Raw genomic sequence first — 15,667 nt, 5'->3', positions numbered from 1 at the left:
ACATCAACGGCACCAATGATGTTGGGGATATGTCCCAGGGCATAGAAATCACCTTTCACTGTAGGCAAATCCTCCACCTGAGGGAAAACGATGTAGCTCCCCATGTGTTTTGGCAGGGCAGACAACACTCTGGACAACACGTTGGAAAACATAGGCTGGGACATCCCTGATGCTATGGCCACTGTTGTTTGAAAAGACCCACTTGCAAGGAAATGGAGCACTGACAGCACCTGCACTTGAGGGGGGATTCCTGTGGGATGGTGGATAGCTGACATCAGGTCTGGCTCCAACTGGGTACACAGTTCCTGGATTGTGACACGGTCAAGCCTGTATGTGATAATCAGATGTCGCTCCTCCATTGTCGACAGGTCCACCAACAGTCGGTACACCGGAGGATGCCGCCATCTCCTCACATGTCCCAGCGGATGGTGCCTATGAAGAACAACAGCAAGCACAGAGTCAGACAACTCAGAGGTACGTACCCACAATTTACCCAGAACACCAATCATACACAAAAGGCCTGTATGTGTGTTGAGTCTAGGCCTAGGTATGTGTGACGCAGTTGGAAATGAAGCCACGTGGGCCCCTGAAATGGTGCCTGCCTGACCTCTAAAGTGGGACAATGGGATGTGAGGTAACTGCGCTGGCGTTGTACACCGTTGCGGTAGGCGGTCGAAGACCGCGGCACAATGCTGCATTGGTTAACATTGGACCCTATGGGTCCCAGGAGCCAATGACGATGTACGCCGGCGGTGACGGTACGCACCGCCGCAGACGTGACCGCCATTTTCTATCTGTTCAATCACTCGATACCTGATCTTCGACAGGAGAGGACCTACACTGCAAGTGCTGCTGTGACCTCGGTCTGGAAGAGACAATGGCTCGAGTGTCTGGGGAAAGGGCCCCTGCCTTCACATCGGAGGAGTTGGAGAAGCTCGTGGATGGGGTCCTCCCCCAGTACACACTACTCTACGGTCCTCCAGACAAACAAGTATGTACACAGGGAGCATGTTGTATGTGCTATACCTGTGTGGAGAGGCCTGGATGTAAGAAGGAAGGGGGGAGAGTGCTGCGTGCATGAAAGACGGTGAATGCATGTGCCACATGGCAAGGGTAGGGATGTGGGCCAATCACTTTGACGGTGCAGTTGGTAATAACTTCTCTTTTTCCCCTGTACATTTCATGTAGGTCAGCGCTCACCAGAAAAAATATATTTGGCGTGCCATCGCCAAGGATGTCCTGACCCTGGGGGTCTACCACAGACGGAGCACCCACTGCCCGAAAAGATGGGAGGACATTCGCCGCTGGAGCAAGAAGACGGCAGAGGCTCAGCTGGGAATGGCCTCCCAACGTGGGAGGGGTGCCTGTCGCACCATGACCCCCCTGATGTTCAGGATCCTGGCGGTGGCCTACCCGGAGTTGGATGGGCGCTTGAGGGCATCACAGCAGACACACACAAGGGGGTGAGTACACTCTCATTCTGATAACTTTGAGCGCAGTGGAGGGGTCTGGGTGGGGGAGGTGGGCTGTGGGTTTCCCTCGGCCAGGGCGAGTTCCGTAGGCAAGGCCCCTCCGTAAGGCAGGCCATGTGGCACCCCACCCCACCTCTGTAGAGTGCCAAGTACACATAGTCATGCCCCTGTGTCATCTATGTGTGCAGATGTCGTCCATAGCCTTGTAGGCCATTTCCCAGGAACTGAACAGTGGAGCCCAAGAGCGCGGCGTAGTGCAGGGGGCTTGTGTGTCTGTCCTGTCCGCCAACGGTAGCGGTAATGCATGCACTGAACATGTTTCTCTTCTGTTTCCCCCCCTTTTGTGGTCTCCCTGTTCTTGTGTGCATTAGCATCATCAGGCGGAGGAGCAGTGGCACCGGAGCACAAGGGAGCTGCATCCCACATGGCCCTGGAGGGCGAGACTACGGAGTCTGAATTCACAAGTGGGACGGAGGGCGACGGGAGCTCCACGGCGGGGGCAGGAGCTGACACCAGCGACACGGACTCGTCCTCTGATGGGAGCTCCCTTGTGGTGGCGGCAACATCTGTGCCCCCCGCATCTACAGGTACAGCCGCCACCCCCCCTACCAGCACCGCCCTCCCAGCAGCCCCTCAGCCTTTGCCCCGTGCCCGCTCACCCGGGAGGGTGGGCATCACCTTCGCCCCAGGCACCTCAGGCCCTGCCCCAGTCACCCCTGCTGCCCTCAGTGAGCAGGCCATTGACCTCCTCAGGTCCCTCACTGTCGGGCAGTCTACCATTTTGAATGCCATCCAGGGTGTAGAGAGGCAGTTGCAACAAACAAATGCATTCCTGGAGGGCATTCATTCTGGTCAGATGGCCCTTCAGCTAGCTTTTCAGACTCTGGCCTCAGCACTGATGGCAGCCATTGTCCCCGTCTCTAGCCTCCCCCCCTCCAACTTCCTCCACCCCGACCCAATCCCCTGTACCTCAGCCTATCCCAAGCACACCTACAGACCAACATGCACACACGTCAACACCCAAGGATAGCTCAGGCAAACATAAGCACCACACATCCCACAGGCATTCACGCAAGCATCACACACATGCAGACACACCAACATCCACTGCCTCCACTGTGTCCCCCTCCTCCTCGTCTCCCTCCTCCCTCCCAGTCTCGTCTACACTCACACCTGCATGCACTACCTCTACAGCCACTACGTCCCTCTCCAGCACACCCACCACCACACCCCGCTCACGTGCAGTCACCCCCCCACTACCATTCACACGTCCCCTGTGTCCTCTCCCAGTGTGTTTGTGACACCCCCTCCCAAGATACACAAACGCAAGCACACACCCACCCAACAGCCATCCACCTCACGACAGCCTCCAGCACATGCACCTTCACCCAAAGTCACCAAACGTACACCTCCTACAACCACCACCTCTTCCTCCACTCCCAAACACCCTCCAGCTACCCGTCCCAGTGTGTCCAAGAAACTTTTCCTGTCCAACTTTGACCTCTTTCCCACACCTCCCCCACCCCATCCATCTCATAGGTCCCGAAGTAGCACCTCAGCCACAACTTCTCAGGACCAGTGGTGCCTGTAGTCACCGGAATCTGGAGTGCACCGGCCACCAGGGCAGCCAGTGTGGCACGGAGCCACAGCACAGACAGTCCCCCACCTGTGAAGCATCAGAAGTTAGCCAGTGCCCGGCGGGAGAAGGGGAAGACTCCAGCCACCAAAGCCGATCCCAGGGGTCCCAGTGGGAGTGTGGAGTCAGCTGTGACACCTTCCAAGGTGGGGAAGGGCCACAAGAAACCCAGCAAGTCTGGGAAGAGCAGCACGGCAGAGAAGACGCCATCATCCCCGCTGCCCAGGAGGCCATCGCCAGCACCAGCCCAGCTGCTCAGGAGGCCACCGCCAGCACCAGCCCAGCTGCCCAGGAGGCCACCACCAGCCCAGCTGCCCAGGAGGCCACCGCCAGCACCAGCCCCGCTGCCCAGGAGGCCACCGCCAGCACCAGCCTCGCTGCTCAGCAGGCCATGCCACTGCCAGCACCAGCCCGGCTGCCCAGGAGGCCATCGCCAGCACCAGCCCCGCTGCCCAGGAGGCCACCGCCAGCACCAGCCCAGCTGCCCAGGAGGCCACCGCCAGCACCAGCCCAGCTGCCCAGGAGGTCATCGCCAGCACTAGCCCTGCTGGGCCATGAAGGACCGCCAGCAGTAGCCCCGCTGGGCCTTGAAGGACCGCCAGCAAAAGCCCCGCTGGGCCATGAAGGACCGCCAGCAAAAGCCCTGCTGGGCCATGAAGGACCGCCAGCAAAAGCCCCGCTGGGCCATGAAGGACCGCCAGCAGCTGAGACCCTGCAATGGAGACCGCCATCTCAAGCACCGCTGAACAGGGCACCGCCATCTCAAGCACCGCTGAACAGAGCACCGCCATCTCAAGCACCGCTGCACAGGGCACCACCATCTCAAGCACCGCTGAACAGGGCACCGCCATCTCAAGCACCGCTGAACAGAGCACTGCCATCTCAAGCACCGTTGCACAGGTCACTGCCATCTCAAGCACCGCTGCACAGGGCACCGCCATCTCAAGCACCGCTGAACAGGGCACCGCCATCTCAAGCACCGCTGGCCCATGAGCGGCAAGGGCACTGACTTAAATGAGTCCGTCACGGGGTGAATGATGCACTCTGGCAGAACCAGTGGAGACTGTTATCCACTTGAGAGACTGTGGCTTTGCACTCCCCAGGATTGAACAGTGGGCAACCCACCCACTGTAGAGACTTGAGAGACTGTGGCTTTGCACTCCCCAGGATGGAACAGTGGGTAACCCACCCACTGTAGAGACTTGAGAGACTGTGGCTTTGCACTCCCCAGGATGGAACAGTGGGCAACCCACCCACTGTAGAGACTTGAGAGACTGTGGCTTTGCACTCCCCAGGATTGAACAGTGGGCAACCCATCCACTGTAGAGACTTGTGAGACTGTGGCTTTGCACTCCCCAGGATTGAACAGTGGGCATGTGGCCCCCTCGTGGATTTGGCGTCGTGCACTAATGCGGCTGAGGTGCCCCCCCTTTCCCTCCCCCTGAGGTGCCTGTTTAGTTGCTCTCTGATGCCCCTGCAGTGTTCTCTCCGTCATGGTCGGGGATCTTGTGTGGGCCTAGCCCATACCGTGTGGTCCCAGTGTTCCACGGACTTTCTTAGAACACTACCTGGACTACTATGCTTGGTATATATTATGTACATGGTGTATATATATATATATATTTTTGCCTATTTGCTTTTAATATATTCCAATGGTAACACTAATTTTCTATTGTCTTTGCATTCTTCCGGGGGGTTTGGGGGGTGTAACTGTGATGTATTGATATGCATTAGTGTGTGTTGTAGTGGGTGAGGGTGGGGGTGGGGGTGGTGGTGTTGCGTGTGTCCCTGTTTTTTGCCTCCCCCCTCCCCTGTGTCGTAGGTGCAGTACTCACCGTGGTCTTTGCCGCCGGCGTTCGTGCTCCTGGTAGCAGGAAGACTATTGCAGGGAGAATTTGAAGTTCCGGGTCCATGGCGTCCTCGTTCCTCGTGGAGTGTGTAGAGGTGAGCGTTTTTCCTTCGGGATTCCTGTTTCCGACGTGTTTTTATCCGCGGTGAATCCGCCCCGGAAAAGGTGGCGGATTGACCTGTCATAATAGTGTGGGCGGTACATTGTCTCCCGCCTGTCTGTTGGCGGTGACCGCTGCGCTGTTTGTTTGTACCACCGTGGCGGTCGGAGTGTTAAAGTGGCTGTCTTTGTTGGTGGTTTCCGCCACGGTCGTAATTGCTATTTTTTTTCCGCCGGCCTGTTGGCGGTCTTACCTTCGCTTTAACACCGACCGCCAGGGTTGTAATGACCACCTATATACCCCATGAGTCCAAAGAACAGCTCCATGGTAACCATAACCCAATGGTAACACAGTTGGAATGTCCATATAAATGCGTGCCACAGTCCTTCCTTCCACTTTCTTCACTGCTGACCCATCAGTTAAATCCCTTGCTTCCTTAACATTTGTTAGGTGTTACCAGGGGGATTTCCCTTGTGTTATTCAGTGCGATAGTTGGCATTATTGCAAGTTACCCTACTTGCTTAACAGCTCTTTCCAGAGTAGGCTTCGACCCGAGCTTGTGTTCTGAGTAACGCTATGGTCCTCTAGCTGGTGTGGTTCGTACCATTCTTTGGATCCGTTTGATGCTGATAAATTATAGGTGCTCTCACCCTTTTAACATGGAATCTTTTCAAGATCATGAACAGTGCTTAATTTGTGCTTGTTGTTTCCGGTGCTCAGCACCTGCACTTATTTTTGCGGGCCGGCGCTTATTCTTCTGCCCCAGGCATTTGGGAAAGAGGGAGGAAGAGAAAAACAAAAAAGCGTCACAATGGGAGAAAGAAGAAAACTACAAGAGTGAGCTGGAACGGCAGGGAGTGGCTGTAAATAGATTAAAGAGGCCCAAGATGGCTTCAGGATTACGCTGCCTCAGTATTCCGTATCCCCACATTTAATTGCAGCAGTCTCGTATTTAAGAGGAGGGCTTTGAGCACCAGCACGTTTTTATTTACAAATTAAACACTGATCATGAATATTCCCTTAATGTGGCCTCAGAAAAGGTATGGCTTCTTCAGCACCACCTTCCTGTAGGAGTGGACAAGCACCTTTCCCAAGTGATTGCCAAGGCACTGGCACCACTGCAGGAAAGTGTGGACAAGCTTATATCCAAGGTTTCCACCGGCTCCTGGCTCTTGGGGGATACAGGGGCAGGTACTAGTGGTTCCTCCACTACGGTCTCTTTGACTCCCTTGAAACATGACTCGGGGCACCTGGAAGGCTTCAATCGCGTAAGAGAAGCCTTCCGTAAGAGTGCATGCACGTCACAGAATGTACCCTGCCGGAAGGATGTTCTACCCAGAGAGCTTGGAGACGATGTCGCACAAGACTTTGACCCTGATATAGGGACTCCCCAATTTGCGGGCGGGGGGTGACACCGATGATGATGGTTCATCGAATGATGGGTGTGACTCGGGCAGACATTGGCACCCGGCCTCCACAGGTTCTTTTGAAGGGGAAGAGACGGGCACTGACATGTTTGATCTGGATGACATTTACCACCCATGGTCTTCTGACTGGGTCCCGGGCCCGAAAGTGGCTATGTGGCGAGTAAGATTCGTCATCCCCTGGATAAGGACGTGCATAGCCACTCACAGGCGGAGTGTCCTAGGCCAGCCCTAGAGGGCAAGGTTCTGACCACCCCTACCATTGATCTCAAACTCTGCACCTTCTTTTACAAATATATGTAGGATCACTAAAAAGGGATTGACCATTCCTGGTACGCGTGACAGGATAAGCTCCTAGATGTATTAGGCCCTGTGACCAAGATAATTGAATTGGCTGAGCAATCAAAACAGTCAGGCTGTCCCTTACCTACCAACACCGTGGTGGGCTGGGTGCAACAGTGGGTATGCCATCTTGACAATGCCAACTGTGCCCTCTCCGCAGAGAGGAAACACTGCCCCCTTGATAAAAATGTATCCGAAACTTGGGGAGTTGTCATTGTCAGAGGCAGGGCCAGTAGCGCAAGGCAACCTTTTCGGGGAACCTTTTGTAAAGGAGGTGGGAAATTTTGTGTCCACCTTCTCGGCGCTGGACAAGGCACAATCTTCCATCTAGAAAATCTTTCCAAGGAAGCTTTTCTATGGGCCGGAAGAGGCAGGGGTCGCTCCTCCACCACCCCTTCCAATCAGGGCCCTCCAATGGGCACGCCTGCCGAAACAACAGGTGGAATGAATGCCAGCAGGACACCTTCTTCCCCAAATGGGGAGGCGGAAAGGGCAAGTCCAACCGAGCTACCAGAGGAGGAGCTATTGCCCCAGAAGGCATTAACGGTAAGCAGTACCCTTTTTTCACCTCTAAGACTGGGAGTGAGACTGAGGTTTTTCACTCACAATTGGACTCAGATCACTTCGGGCCCCTGGGTACTGGCGGCAGTAGAAGGCTTTCACATAGATTTATATGGAAATCTGTTTCTGGTTCAAAAGGTGAGACCACGTTCACTTCAATTTTCCCTACAGGAGTCAGATCTGATCGACATGGAGGTGCAGAAACTGCTTTCCAAGGCAGCTATCAGGAGAACAATTCTTCACCCAAGGAGGTTCCTGAGCAACCTTTTCCAGTGGAAATGAAAGACAAGGGATTCCAAACGCTGATAAACTTAAGAGAGTTCAACGAATGGTTGGTTTACCCCCATTTCAAGATGGAGGGTTTCCTCCTCCTGAAAGATCTTCTCCTTCAGGGCGACTTGTTAGTTTGCCTGGTTCTCAAAGATGTCTATTTGACGACCCCCATCTTTCCACCTCACTGCCACTTCCTGCAATTCGAATGGAGGAATCCAGTCTACGAGTTCCAGTCTCTAGCGTTCGGTCTCTCATCAGGTCCTTGGTGCTTCACAAAGCTCCGGAAACCGGTTGTGGAGACCTTGCGGATGCAGGATGTCAGGTTAATTATATATCTCAACGACATCCTGCTGACGGATCAGTCTTGCAATCAACTGATGGCTCACTTAAACACAACTATTGTGGTCCTGCAGGATCTCAGGTTCGTCATCAATGGGAAGAAGTCAGAATTGGTTCCGTCTCAGACCATGACCTTCCGGGGGTTCCTAATGGACACTACTTCTGCTACATTGAAACTTCCGGAACAGAAGATCGGCAAGACCAAGAAGGAGCTACTCGAAGTGCACAGGAGGGAAATTATATCTCTCAGACAGCTAGCAAGGATAGTTAGATTTGTATCCTCTTTGAACCAATCTATCTTTCCAGCAACCCTACATTATATGGCCTACAACAGCTGAAAGCGTCCCGCCTGGGGAGGGGCCTCACTTAGCTAGTGGCTCTATCACCAGAAGCCAGAATGGAGACTTAGTGGTGGATAGACCATATGGAGACATGGAACGGGTGAACAATATTTGGCTCCCTATCAGACCTGATAATCGAGTCGGATGCCTTCCAGATGGGCTGGGGTGCCAGGTATGGCAAGATCTCCATGGGAGGCCAGTGGACGCAAGAGGAGTTAAGCATGCACATCAACTGCATGGAACATCTTGCAGGTTCCTTTGTGATCCAGTCTCTTACACAGGACAAGGTGTCATACTGTGTTCTACTGAGGATGGACAACACAACAGCAGTACAATATATCAATAGATTGGGTGGTACCCGTTCCAGAGCACTAGCGGAACTAGACAAGGACTTTTGGCACTACTGTGTCCGGCAACAAATTTCAGTGACAGTGGAATACCTTCCAAGTTCCCAGAACAAGGTAACCAACTGGAATTCCAGACATCTCAAGGATTTCAGTAACTGGCAATTGAATCCATCAGTCTTCCAAGCCCTGATGGAATGGTGGGGTCCTTGCAATGTGGACCTCTTACTTCCAGACTGAATGCTGAACTTCTCAGGTATTTCAGTTGGACAACAGACCGGGGGGCAGCGGCAATGGATGCCTTTCTCCAAGATTGGACGTCAGGACAAGCCTATTCATTTCCTCCCTTTCTTATGATCCCCAAAGTGGCTGCTCAAGTCCAGAGAAAGAGAGCATCTTTGATACTCGTCAGCCGAATTGGAGATCTCAATCCTGGTTCCCCACTCTTCTAGAGTTGTCTTGAATGGAACCACTGAGTTTACTGTCGTCACAAAGGATTCTTCAGGATCTCTCCGGAAATCCTCATCCTCTGGTGGCCCAAGGCCATCTGAACCTGATGGCCTGGAGGATTTCAGGTGACGCTGGCAGGACATCAGACTTTCAGAAGAAGCTGACAGACTCATCAGACAAGAATGGGGACTGGGCATGACTAAAGATAAAAATCAACCTCCCACTAAAATCCAAACATCCAAATTTAGGAACAGTGTCTTTTCTTTTTAGAAGTCTGCACTTTCCTATTGGAGGCAGTAGGAATGGAGACGAATTCTAGAAGGATTTTTTTTTTTTTTACTAATGGGGGTACTGGGAATGAAGGCCAAACGGTTCCAGTGTTTGCCAGCCCATGGTGGAAATTGTGGTAAGAATTGAGATGGGTGATTAATTGGTGGGTGATATGAACACCGAGGACAGCATTTGGGAGAAGTAAGCTAATCACTTGCCACAAGTTCTTTTCACAAAGTCTTCAATAACTTTGCTGTTAAGTCACTGAATTCTGCCACCTGGAAAATAATGGGTAGGGTAGGCATGTTAGGCAGTTTATGGCTTGTCACATTGTCCCCAGATGAGGTCTAGCCTCCAACCTGTTCTTTGCCACTGATGTTGCATCATTCTTGGCCTACATCTTTAATTGGCCCAGACTTATGACAGCATTTGTGTGTCCTCATCTGTTCTCATAAATATGTACTGAAGTGTCTCCAGAAAAGTAAGGCCATTATCACAGCCAGTACTGTGAGGGTTAAGGAAATAGCTGGTCTCTCAGGTCGACTCTCTGTTGGCCATCTTGTAGGGTGTTTATTTTTGGCTAAGGATGCCATTCTCAATGGATTTTGCAGAAATGGTGGATTCATCGCTGAACGCTTACTCTGGTTCCCACCTGAAACTGCCCGCCAGAATTCATGGGGATTACGCTTCACAGTTGTTGATGTCAGACTTTAAGAAACTCTTTAAGACTGAAGAATAATGGACTGAACGGTCTGCTCCATCGGGGGCTTTGGAATGTCAGGTTGAAATCCTGTCTGACATTTTAATGTGGTGTGAGCTGTTGCCTTAGCGGAAGGTGCTTCTGCGGCAGCATACAGTAGTTTGCTGTTAAATGATTGGCACATGGACGTTTCCCAGAAATATGCTACCTTCAAGTACTGGGATAAATATCTCCTCGTTATTTTTAAAAGTGACACATGAATTGATCACGTGAGTGTACTGTATTTCTTTAAACAATATTATAGAATCCTCTTCTTATCATACAAATATCTATTACCCCTATATTCACATATACGAATTTAGTATATACATCTCCATTTTTTGTCGCTTGTACAATATCACTACATCACATAATACAACATAAACACAAAATAAAGTCTCATTTTTAAAAACAGGTATCGAAGGAAAAATAAGTGTTTCCCCATTGTTTCAAGTAAACTGCTGTATGTAATTTTCACAAAGCAGTCAACTCCTTTGAGGTAGTAAATGCAAACGTACAGCACAACTGGCTCCCAGTCGCCCTGGCGCTCCCAGCCAATCCTTACGCTGCTCTGTGCCGTGTCAGCATTGGCCACAGGGCAGGCTGAGAGTCTGTGCCAGCAGCAAGCAGAGGAGCGGATGTATTGGTCCAGCAGCGATGGAGGTAAGTGTTTTAAAAATAAAATAAACATTTTATTCTCCCCCCGCACCGCCCCGTCCCTTCTGTGCCCCGTGAGCTGCGACTGATTGTCAGCTGAAAAGGTTGGCAATGTCTCAGGTTGTTCACATCTTGCTGAACAAGCATACAGATATTCAGGTCCCTGTGGGAGACCAGGGAACTGGAGTATACATCATTGTGTTTCTGGTACCCATGGTGATGAGAGTGGGGGTTTGGGTGGTCATAGACCTGAAGGACAATTGCTAGATTTGCCCCATCCCCCTCAAGATGGAAATCCTTCAAGTTATCATCCCACCAATGGCAGACAGTGCATATATGGTGGGCATATACCTCATGGATATCTATCTCCATGTTCCGTTGGCTGCTTGTTGTCAGAGGTTCCTAAGCATCTGCATCCAGTGGTACATTATCAGTTCCGGGTCTTACACTTTGGATTTCAGTCTTCCTGTCACATGTTCACTAAAGTATGGCATCCATTATAGCCCTTCTACAGTTGCTAATGTGGCCACTGTTTCCATACATAATTGATAAGCTCCTTAATGCACGCTCTCCAGTGTGGGAAGGCAGAGGGTGTGGAGAGAGTTCAAGCAATGGATGGTGTAGATCCTCGTGTCATGTGGTGGATGTCTCTGCTACTCTCATGACGACATGGCATCCCTGACGCTGTCCGATGCTCCCGAAATCCCAGCTGCCATGCTTGTGCCACACTCAACTGAAGCAGTTTGAAGCAGAGATGAGAGGTCAAGTTCGTTGGAACTAGTGTTTGACCTGGATCTTTCCTTAAGGAGAGAGTTGGATGTGGAGACTATGGGAAGTCCTATACCTGAACCAAGATTATCCTCCTCGCCTCGTCTCTCCCTTTGCGATAAAAGGTTTTATAGCGGACAATGAGGACCCAAGCCTGGAAAAGGAGGCCGCCTGGAGAGGGGATTATAATGGAAGTGGGGAGAGTAGGTCTCTGGACACCGTAAAAATAAAGGCAAATCCTGTATGGGTCCCTCCCACATTCAGATCTCCCTGGGTCTAGATATTTCAGCAACCCCCTCCTCATCTATGTTTGAGGTGATGTTTTTAATGCAGAAGGCTTCACAGGGAATATTAGAAGCTTTGATGGTAAATAATAGTTTGGTAAAAGCCCAAAAAGATTAACTACAGGGGATTTCTGGGGATCTAAAACAAATTTATAATTGTGTGCCTAACTTAGTTAGACCTATGTTGGGAAAAACAATCAAAAGGTATGTGCTTCAGCAGAAGGTGGAGCAGTAGACCCCATTAATTATGTCCATCTACCATTGGTATACATCTCAAAACAACCCATGTTGGTAATAAAATGGGGGGCCACCCGGTGCTCAAGGGTTACATCCCTTCTGTAAGAAGAATTTCTAAGACAAAGAGGAAAATTGATAAGAAAGGGGACACAAAGGGGAAGTTTAGAAAAGAACCATGCCAGGCCCTAAGGGCAGAAAACCGAAGAAAGAGTGAAAGTGGAGTAAGGAAGGCACCTTGAATGAAACTAGGAATTTAGAAAAAGGGAAAGGCTCTCCGAGATCAAATATGGTGCAACCACAACCCTCATCCCCAGAGATAAGGTAAGGAAAACCTTAGCTAATAATAGAGAGAGAAATGGAAGTCAGATGGAGTGTCTCCAAGAGTAAAACTAGGGAGGGATTTTAGCTCAGATCAACATGGGAAGAGCAGGTTATTATCGTTCAATAGAAGAGACAAAAGTGAGTGGACGTCAAAAAAGGATAGGGCAGAAGATACCGGGAATAATAAACTGGATAGTTTATGGGTCTTTTTAGAACCATAGCAAAGTTTTAATGGCAAGAAACGACCCAGGAAACGTAAGCCTCTGAATCGCTCCCACCTTTTTCACTTGGTTGCCAAGTGCCCGAGCCTGCGCAAGATAGCCTTGTGGTATATAAGGCAGGTAGGATTTGTAAAAAAACGGGAGAGAAGAGAGGTCACAAAGGTGGAGTTTTACTCAGTATTTGTAAAACCGGTCTTGGTGAATCCAGAGGACCAACTCCTGAGGGAAGGTATAAGATGGATATATGCAAGCAAGTTAGGGATGGATGAGCGGAAGGCCTAAACGGTCATGACAAACCATGCCTGTTTAAGTTTAAATCAAGTAAATTTATGCTCACAGGATGTTGAAAGCAGCTGAACTTCTTGCAAATTCAATGCAAGGTTGTCTACGGGTGACTATTTCAAGCAGATGTAAGGGTCTACAGATAAAAAAACTGCTTTGAGTATTTACTCAACTATTTATTGAGTCTTGAGGATAGTGGGTGGGGGTCGGAGTGATCTGGATTAGGGATTAGGGACTTCACCCAGCCAGGAACCTTGTCTTGGAATACAGTATAGGGGGATATAGGATATTCACAACCCAAAACTCATTTAAAGAAATGTTGGGAATATATGAGAACATGTGTCTACAGGAGACAAGGCTGTGCGAAGTGCCAGAACCAGTAGACGGGTTGTTAATGCTTTCAAAAGATGCAAAGCAGCAGGGCTCAGGTCGTCCATTGCGCAGGCTGATTACGTTAGTCTCAACAAAAGTGGCCAGTGGAGTGACCACCTTAAAGGTTAAAAGTCGATGGATCTTGGCAGGTCAGGTACAGCTTTATCGAAACAACTCAGAAAAGGTATACATAATAGTGATTAATATGTAAATTTAATACCAGAATGCTGAAGATTATGCATCACAATTAGGGCTGCTGGAAGAAGATATAGAGAAGATAAGTACAGAAGATAGCTCTTCTATGGGATTTCAATCACAAACTAAACCTAACACTCTGTGACCACATGTATCAAGATCTGTTGTCTGCTGCCCAGGAGCCCCTGGCTAGCTTCCCTAGATCTTGCTGCTTTGGTAAGTTTTGTAGGGTCAATAGGGCTGTTCTGTACAAATAGTCGGGTAGATGCAGATTGCTCAGCAGTTCAGACTTTTCGCTTTGGTTATCAGGGTTGCCCAAATGATGATGTATTTATCGATGCATGGCATTTTACCTCGGAGAAGGGTTTAAGGTGCTGCACACTGAGGGAGGTGACCACTGACCATTGTAGTTATAGTTTAGTGTAGGGCAAAGGGAGCTAAGTGATAAAGTTATCCCGATGCAAGCGGAGTATCCCAGATGCATCACTTCATACATTTCAGATGAACAACTGAAGATACTTAGGCCCTCATTACAACCCTGGCGGTAAATGCCACCTACTGCAGTGCTGACGGGTATTATGACCCACACTGAGAAATCTGCCACTATAGAGACACCCAAACATGTCCGCCAGCCCAAAGGTCAGTGATAAATTGGCGGTACCAAAACCCACACCGTTACGCCAACAGGAAGACGCCCACAGTATCAGGACCCACGAATCACCGCTGCGGTCTTTCAACTGCGGTAAACCATTGGCAGTACACACCGCTGCGCTCAAAATACACATACTTACAAAACTACACCACATTGGACAATTCAAACTACACACACCTGATACACATACACACACCACACCCACACACCCAATCCAATATAAAACACACACCCATATTACCCACAACCCTTTCCATGAAAGAAAAAGATTGCCAACAGAGAGAGAGACAAGCCAGGAGCACTCACTCAATCTGAGCCACAGAACACCATCACCCATACACCATCCACGCACCTCACACCACACACCACAACACATCACGCCACACATCCTCACACATATCACTCACACTACATCCATGGCACCCCAACGACACCCCAGGTTTTCAGAGGAGGAGCTAAGGGTCATGGTGGAGGAAATCATCAGGGTAGAGCCACAGCTATTCGGATCACAGGTGCAGCAGACGTCCATTGGTAGGAAGATAGAGCTATGGCAGAGGATCGTGGACAGGGTCAACGCCGTGGGACAGCACCCAAGGACAAGGGATGACATCAGGAAGAGGTGGAATGACCTACGGGGAAAGGTGCGTTCCGTGGTTGCAAGACACCAGGTAGCCGTACAGAGGACTGGCGGTGGACTCCTACCTCCTCCCCCACAACTAACAACATGGGAGGAGCAAGTTTTTGCAATAATGCATCCTGAGGGCCTCGCAGGAGTAGCAGGAGGACTGGACTCTGGTAAGTCAAATCATTACTACTATATCCCCCACCCTACCTGCATGCCATCACAAACTCCTACCCCTACCCTCACCCCATCACTCCACCACCTCACATATACCCCAGCATCACAACCCACCCATCCCAAAACCAGGCCCTGCATGTAACACCAACCCATGGACCCCCATCGCAGACCTGCATGGACACCCATCACCACAGCATGCCCATTAGAGAGAATCACCTAGCCCAGAAAACACCACGCACACAAGCCTAAGCTGCCAGGGCTATCCCAACCATACAGGGAAACAAACCCATGCACAAGATGGCACACACAGATACAATAACACTGCATTTTTATCCCCACAGGACCACTACTCAACGTCACCGGAGAGGAGTTCCACCAACATCCAGTCCCCCCCCAGAGGAGGCCCACAATGATGACAGCAGCTCTGCACGCCGGGATCACGATGACCAACCTGGTCCATCAGGGACCTCTGGACAGTCGGGTACCCAGGCACAGTCCCAACCCACTACAGAGCCTCCCCCTATAGGAAACACCAGAACAGCACTCACCCAGCGGGCCCATGCCACTGTCCCCAGGACACGTCAATCAGCAGTGTGTCCACCACTACAGGGACCCCAGGCAACCCCACAAACACAGGACGATCATCAGGGACCTGGGGTCAGTGGCAGTGGGCACACGGTTCAGGGGACAGAGGCACAGGACAACAGGGAAACTGGGAGGACTGCTGTGCGACAGGGGG

The sequence above is a fragment of the Pleurodeles waltl genome, chromosome 2_2 (genome assembly GCF_031143425.1).
Source record: "Pleurodeles waltl isolate 20211129_DDA chromosome 2_2, aPleWal1.hap1.20221129, whole genome shotgun sequence".
Lineage (NCBI taxonomy): Eukaryota > Metazoa > Chordata > Amphibia > Caudata > Salamandridae > Pleurodeles > Pleurodeles waltl.
This window is presented reverse-complemented; position numbering follows the sequence as displayed.